Source organism: Puma concolor, chromosome E4 (genome assembly GCF_028749965.1).
Source record: "Puma concolor isolate L17-30 chromosome E4, mPumCon1.1.hap2, whole genome shotgun sequence".
In the NCBI taxonomy this organism is placed as follows: Eukaryota; Metazoa; Chordata; class Mammalia; order Carnivora; family Felidae; genus Puma; species Puma concolor.
The window spans coordinates 17,752,913-17,761,269 of record NC_141683.1 but is presented as its reverse complement, the minus strand read 5'-3'; the positions used below and the strand labels follow the sequence as shown (position 1 = coordinate 17,761,269).

At 35.2% G+C, this 8,357-nt stretch overlaps 1 pseudogene; it reads right to left on the bottom strand.

Moving 5' to 3' along the window:
- Positions 1–2,633: 2,633 nt before the first annotated feature.
- LOC112864789 (splicing factor 3A subunit 1 pseudogene) lies at positions 2,634–4,127 on the bottom strand (annotated as a pseudogene).
- Between the last annotated feature and the right edge of the window lie 4,230 nt (positions 4,128–8,357).

Sequence of the window (8,357 nt, the reverse complement as noted above, 5' to 3'; positions counted from 1 at the left end):
ATATATTTGTAACATTTAAAGATATTAAAGATGACTTCTTTGCCTTCATGAAGCTTTCAGTCTACTGGATAACACAGGCAACACACAAGGGGAAAATATCAAACAAAATTCCAGGAGCGATAATCACCATGATGAAAAATAAAGCAGAATAGTCATGTGATTTTAGTTAGAGTTCACAAAGTTTTCCTGAAAAGATAATTTGAACAAAGACATGTATTTAGCTGAGAGAGTAAACCACCTGAAGATCTGGGGCAAGTTGTAGGCATAGAAAATAGTTGAGAACAAAGGTCCACAGATAAAAACACAGTTGCAATTTCAAGAATTTGGGCAGCAACATCTCAATCATTTTAGTTTGGTCCAAAGTGTTATTTTTTCAAGTCTTATTTTTTCCTGATGAGCCAAAACCACTCTGGCTCAGCTAAAGCTGTGATACAAATCCTTGTCAATTAGCTCACCATTCAAAAGTATCTTGCTAGATTTTATTGATGGCTTTTAAATCTCTGCTGCCAAAAATAAGATTTACTTCTTTAGGGAATTCTTGGCAAAAACTGATGCATTACTCCCATGAAGTTAGACTCACAACTCAAAATCAAGTGAAAGAAATCATATGTGTCTCAAAAGCCTATTATTTATCTCAATTCCATATGTAACTTTCTAAATAAGGGTTCCTAGAACTTTTTGGAAGCTTGCAAATTACTGAAGTATAAAATTTATTATAAAAGTTGTAATGAAAATTCTAGTTTATTTATTTTTAAAATTTCTTTTAATGTTTATTTACCTTTGAGAGAGAGAGAAAGACAGAGTGGAGCCAGTGAGGGGCAGAGAGCGAGAGGAAGACACAGAATCCAAAGCAGGCTCCAGGCTCTGAGCTGTCAGCACAAGAACCTGAGGTGGAGCTCAAACTCAAGAACCATGAGATCATGACCCGAGCCAAAGTTAGACACTTAACCCACTGAGCCACCCAGGTGCCCCTGAAAATTCTAGTTTAAAACCATTACAGCATTTGTGTATATTGATTATCTTCTTAACTCATTAAATAAAACTACACCTCAAAGAGGCAAGTAAGTTGTAAATAATAAAAATAAAAAATCACAACAGAGATTATTGAGCTTATTTTGCCAACATTAAAATAGTTATGAGAAGCGTATCCAACAAGTACAAATGCATTTTTCTCTCATCTTTGTCAGTTGATGTTTTGAGAAGAAACACATTTTCTTCAACAATTATTTCCCCTTATGTGGCAGTCACGTTCCAAGTGCTTTGGTGTTTTGTTTTTTCATTTGATTCCATTCCCCACAGAGTTCCCCTTCATTTTTGCCCTGCCTTTGGTCACTCTGACCACTCAAATCATCTTGTCAAAATATGGCTACCATCTTTGAAACAATCAAACAAACAAATAAACAAACAATGTACAGCAGAGATTTCAAAGGCTATATTCTTGCCTACTAACAGTGTTCTTTTGGAAATGTATTTTTTAATTTTTCCTCACTGAAATTAGAGTAATGAACATACTTGTAAAATTATCACTACTGGGGCACCAGGGTCACTCAGTTGGTTAAGTGTCGGACTCTTGATTTTGGCTCAGGTCATAATCTCATGGTTCATGAGACCAGTCTGTCTCAGGCTCTGCTCTGGCAGTACAGAGCCTGCTTGCAATTCTCTCTCTCCCTCGCCCTCTGCCCCTACCCTAATCTCTCTCGTGAACACTCATCTCTTTCTCTCAAAATAAATACATTTTATAAGAAATTATCATTACTATCTTTTACTTTTAACTGGTGTGTTCAGATAATTTATATTTTGCATAATTTTGATGTTTGAGATTAAATCTATGATTTGGACGTCTGTTTTTTGTCTAATCTTGGTTTTTTTTTTTTTTTTTTTTTTTTACTTATTTGGAATAACTTTTTGTGACTTTGTCTCCTTTTTTTTGCCTCTTGCCTATTACTTTATGCTATTTTAGTGGTTATATAAGGGTTACATTATAGTACTGTATTTTTATCATATTCTATTTTCAAGTAATATATACTATGTCCCATAAAATTATAAGAATCTCCCAGCAACATACTACCATGTGTCCTTTCCTGGCCTTGATGTTCACATTATCACATTTTACTTCTATATGTATTATAAATCCCACAATGTGCTGTTTTATTGTTTGGTTTAATCAGTTCATTATATTGTATAGAAATTTATGATTTAAAATGTATTTTATATTTCCCCACATTATTCTTTTCAGTGGCTTTCATTCTTGTTGGTATGATTTTCCTTCTGTTTGAGGGTTTTCAGTTAATATTTTTTCCATATACTCAGCAGGTTTTTATTTCTCTCAGTTTGTTATGTCTTAAAAAAGTCCTTATTTTTCCTTCATTTTTGAAAGATATTTTTACAGGAGTAGATCTCTTAAGTTGTCAGGTTTGTTTGTTTATCCTTTCAGTACTTTAAGAAGTTTCTCTGTGTTCTGACTTACACTGTTTCAAAGAGAAGTTTCAATAAGATTTATCTTTGTAACTCTGTATATAATGTGTCTGTGTGTTCTTTGGTCCCATGCTGCTGTCCTCTGAGCCTGATGACCACATTTTCCTATATATTTTTTGGCCAAAATATTTTCTCCCAAGATAGGGAACACAAAATATTTATCTTGAGCAGGGATTGAGAGTCTTGGGATCACAGTCCCTCTATACAATGACTTGGTCTGCAGTCAAGGGCAGAGGTGGAAGCATAGATCTCTGAAGGTTGGACACTTTCTGCCCTTCTTCATCATCTGAACCCTCATCCTTGCCTTGCACTTGGGCGTCCTGATCTAGCTGGGATGGACAGTACTCTACCTTGTAGTGTTTCTTAACCTTCTCATCAGACTCTGCCCCTATCTTGACTGCCCCACCCTCCCCAAACTTTTCCCAGTGCTCCTGAATGAGTTTTTGGGCCCCCAGATTCTCCAAGGTGGTGAAAGGAGAAAAGTTCAAGTCCATTGTTTCTGCTACTTCCACCACTGACTGATCTGATGATTTGCAAATGTACATTCGCTCCTTCTCCTCTTCTTTTTCTCATCTTGGAACTTGGCTTGCTCCATTCAGTAACATACCTGGTCCAAATCTTCCCTTTTTTGAGATTATTTTATTTTATTTTATTTTATTTTATTTTATTTTAGAGGGAGAGAGAGAGAGAGAGAGAGAGTGTGTGTGTGTGTGTGTGTGTGTGTGTGTGAGCAGGGAAGAGGGGCAGGGGAAGAGGGGCAGAGGGAGACACACAGAAAGAGAAGATGCAAAGACCTTAGGATCATGACCTGAGCTGAAATCAAGAGTTGGACACTCAACCAACTGAGTCACCCAGGTGCCCTTTTTTGAGCTTTGCAAATAAGCCTTTGGGTGGAATTAAGACCTTGGTATAATGTTCCACCAGCATGGTGAAGTAGTGTCAAACTGGTAGCTGTGCTATTCTTTCTGTATCAGCTGCGTCAGAAACAAGTGCCCATTCCTTGCCACAGGCTGAGCCATCAGCTTCATCACATCCAGGTTGAAGGCTGAGATGCAGGTTGATTATGAGATGGAGGGGCATGCTATGATGAAGTCAAACTAGAGGGAAGTCTCTTTGGGCATGATGGTCTCCTGAATTACCTAGGGTTGAGCATTCTAGGGCAGCTGCTGTTGGGTGGCTTGCTTCTAATGCTGCCTGATAACCTTGAGGATGGAAGCTGAGGGCTCCTGAGCCTTCCCCTCCTTGCATTCACTGACCTAGTGATGGTGGTAGGCATTGTAAGGGTCACTGGGGTTTAGGAAGTTGTACTGAGGGCTATCTAATTCTGTTATATTCTAAGCTTCAAATTCAGGTCTGTTTCTGGCCACAAATTTGTCAGTGCTATCAATGATATCCCTGATCTTTGCAGAAGAGGGTAAATAATCCCCACCACCGGTTTGGAAGGGTAAGAATTCTCTTTTGAAGATGATTCTTCTGTGTGTACTCTGGGCATGGTGGCTATTGGTAGTGATGAGGACACTCCTCTGCCTGGGTCTGGTCTTCTTGACTAGAACAGTCAGTACTGCCTAGGGGTTCATGAGTGGTGTTGCCTTCCTCAAGACAGGCTCCCTGCACCATTGGAGGATGGCTAGTATATGTTAAGTGTGTGCATGTGTGTGTGTGACTCCCTTTAAGAGTTTCTCTGTGCCATTGGTTTTAGGCTATTTGATTACATTGTGACTTAATGTAGTTTTCTTTATGTTTCTTATTTTTTGTTGTTTTTAGCTTATTTGTAAGTTTATCATTTCATAAAATTTTTATTTTTTAAGACATATTTATTTAAATATCATTTTTACCCCCATTTCTTTCTTCTTCTTAAGAAACTCCAATTTGATTTGGCCTACATGAGATTGCTTTATTTTGTGGCTCAACTCACTGATGCTATGTTTATTTATTTTTCTTCCTATTTCATTTTAGTTTCTATTTCCATGTTTTAAAACTATTTTTCTCCTATAATGTATAATCTGTTGTTAATCCCATGTAGTATATTTTTAAGACTTCAGTATATATCTCTTAAAAATGAGATTTCTTACATAAATTAAAATAACATAATTTGAAAAAAAATTGACAATAGCTTGATGAAATTTTCTAGTATCCAGTCCACACTAAAATTTCACCAGTTCTTTTCAGAACGTCTCCTAAAGTCATCTTTCTTTTGACAAGAATGTAAGTAGGGTTTACATATTACACTTGGTTTGTGTGTGTGTGTATGTGTGTGTGTGTGTTTTAATTTTAGATATTGTAGTTTTTTTAGGGGATATTTATTTACTTATAATTAAATTTTCATTTTAATTCCAGTATAAACATACAATGTTCTATTACTTTCAGTTATATAATATAGTGATTTAATAATTCTATAGATAATTACTCAGTGCTCATCATAAGTGTACTCGTAATTCCCTTCACCTATTTCACCCATCCCCCCACTAACCTCCCTTCTGATATGCTAGATATTGTAGTTTTTATGTACAGAGTTTTCATATGGGACTTCTTTACTACTCCACATTCCTTCTAACATTCTCAATATTTCCTATATCTTCTTGATATGAAATGTATACTTTAATAATAATTGAAATATACTTTTAATAATCATTGTAATATTCTTGCTTACTAATCCTATCATCTAGGTCATTTCTAGGCCAGATTTGACTGATTTGCTTTTCTCCCCATATGGGTCATATCTTTATAGTTCTTGTATATAGATAATAATTACTCCTAAACTCCTATTCCAGAAAAAGGCCACAGGTGCAACACAATTTCAAACACCAGAGGCATAATGACACTTAAAATACTCCAAATTCTTTTTTATGCGGCACGTATAATATTGAAATTTAATGGTTATAATCTTTGAACATAAAATTATAACCTAAACTAACTTAAATAGCCATATATCCTAGATATATATTAGTTAACAGAGTAAAAGCATATAAAATTATGCATCTTCACCAAGTGTCATTAATTCTAGAAACTTAAAGATGATTCAATATTAGGAAGTTAATGAATATGACTACCATACTGATAAGGCTGAGAGAGAAAATCACATGATTAACCTCATTAATGTCGTAAATAACTCAAAGTTAAACACGCTTTTGTGTTCTTACTTACAAGGTTTCCCCCCCACTCACTCTCTTTCAAAACCAAATAAATAAACTTTAAAAAAGTCAGTTTTAGGGATTTAATTACATGAAATGCTCAACCTTTATTTAGGAAAATAGATTTAATTTAGTTAAAACAGTAAAGAATACTGTTTAATTCTTGGTATATTTGTATTTAAAACTTACTTAGCATGATGTGGTATTCTCATCTTTGTTCTACTTTTCCAAGGTAAGAAAAGTCATATCAGTATTATGAAGGAAACAAATATCTGCTCTATGGTTTGTCATACAAATTTGAATTTTAAACAACAGTAAACAGGAGCACCTGGGTGGCTCAGTCAGTTAAGCATCCGACTTCGGCTCAGGTCATGATCACACAGTTTGTGAGTTCAAGCCCCACATCGGGCTCTGTGCTGACATCTCAGAGCCTGGAGCCTGCTTTGGATTCGATATGTCCCTCACTCTCTGCCCCTCCCCGACTTGTGCTCTGTCTCTCTCTCAAAAATAAATAAGCATTAAAAAAAAAAATAACAGTAAACAGACTTGATTGTTAATGCATGTCATTTAAAAAAATTTACTACTGCCTATCAAGCAAAACATGAAATAAAAATATAAAGAAAAATTGGGTATCAATCCATCAATTCTATGAAATACTAATTATTTCAGATCTTTTTCATCAAGAAGCAAACATTATGGAAAAACTGAAGCCCCAATATTCCATTTGCCAACATATTTCCTGGAGTGCCTGGGTGGCTCAGTCAGTTAGGTGTCCAACTCTTGGTTTCAGCTTAGGTCATAAGCTGGTTTCCTGAGTTCAAGTCCCACATTGGGTTCTGTGCTGGCAGTGCAGAACCTGCTTGGGATTCTGCCTTTTTCTCTCTCTCAGCCCCTTCCCAAGTCACGCTGTCTCTCTCTCTCTCACTCAAAATAAATAACTAAGCTTAAAACATAAAAAAATAAATAACATTTCCTTTTATTTTTTTTAATTTTAATTTTATTACTTATTTTAAATTTTTAATTTTTGTTTTAAAGAGTGTGTGTTTGAGTAGTAGAGAGGGGCACAGAGGGAGAAGGAGGGAGCGAATTCTAAGTAGGCTTCATGCTTAGCACAGAGATGAATGAGGGGCTCAATCCCACCATCATGGGATCGTGACCTGAGCTGAAACCAAGAGTCCAACGTTCAACCAACTGGGCCAGCCAGGAGCCCTTCAACATATTTCCTAAAACTTTTCCAAGAGGAAAGAATTCTAAATTTGGTGTTTATGATCCTTACTTATTTAATACTTTAACTACATTTGAATGTCCTCTTAAACCACATTTAATATTGCTTCACACATTTTTGAAATATATGTTAATTGAGAAAACCACTGCCTGTGTGATGCACATGATGATGCAGGGTTTACTGGATATGTACAAAATTGAGAAAACAAGTATTTTTTCCTCAACTATCATGTTTTTATGTTTACATATTTTTTTAATGTTTTTATTAAAACAGAGCAGAGGAAGAGGAGAGAGAGAATTCTGAGCAGGCTCTGTTCTGTCAACACAAAGCCTTATCAGAGTTCAGACCCATAAACCATGAGATGGTGACCTGAACCAAAATCGAGTTGGACATTAAAACAACTGAGCCACCTAGGCACACCTTATGTTTATATTTTTAACTTTCATATATCTTTACTAAAATCTTCCCTATTTTGTTTAATGTAGCATATAATTTATTAAACTCTTCATTTCCATTACTAGTTGATACATTTGTATTATCTTATTCTATTCATTATATAAACCACAGCAATATCCAGAAAATTAGAAATGAAAGTTTTACCCTTTTTGCAAGGTTGCTAGACTTGTCATAAAGTGTGTTAAGTATATAAAACCTTCCTTTGTTGGCGTCACTCATGCACCCATTTTCAAAAATTAAAAAAAGTCCCACATTCCATCTAATTGAATACTATAGAATACATAATGCCACTGACATAGAAAATAAATTCTTATATAAGTAAGTAGCCAAGAGCAATGAGATAACACACATAAATCAGTATTTTATATTTTTCCTCATATTCTCTATCTGTGCTTCTATGAACTACAGTATTAATCATAGGGCTTATTAGTGTTAAGTCCTAGTTATTTTTAATTTTTTGAATGAACATGTGTGATTATTACAGTAAATGCAACCAAATTAACATTAAAATCATCTATTTGAAGAAAAAAACCCTGCAATTCCAATCATTTCTCTATGAATGTAGTTTCACTCTATTATGGACAAAAAAATACAGTTTGTGCTTGGGTTGTATTCCCTTGGGGCAATTACAGTTACATAGTTTTGATCAGTGGACCAATACAAAAATAATGCAATTCATATGTTTTAGATTTATCTGATATATTGAGTATTCACACAAATGCTAACAGATGATCAAATAACATGATTAAATATGTAAACATATCTATGTATTCAGAACAGGTTTCTAACAGGAATAGCTTTATATATATGTTTCCTTAATAATTTCCTCATCCTTTTTCATCTACCCAACATTCACTCATGCTTTAATCTCCACTACCATAGTATATCATGAGAGTAATGGTAAAGGTTTCCTAGTGCCAGACATCTAGTCAGAGTTTCCAAAAACAGGTGTTTGGAAATGTGCCAGTTTGTAATGGAGTTAATAATATAAAACAATGGGGCGCCTGAGTGGCGCAGTCGGTTAAGCGTCCGACTTCAGCCAGGTCACGATCTCGCGGTCCGTGAGTTCG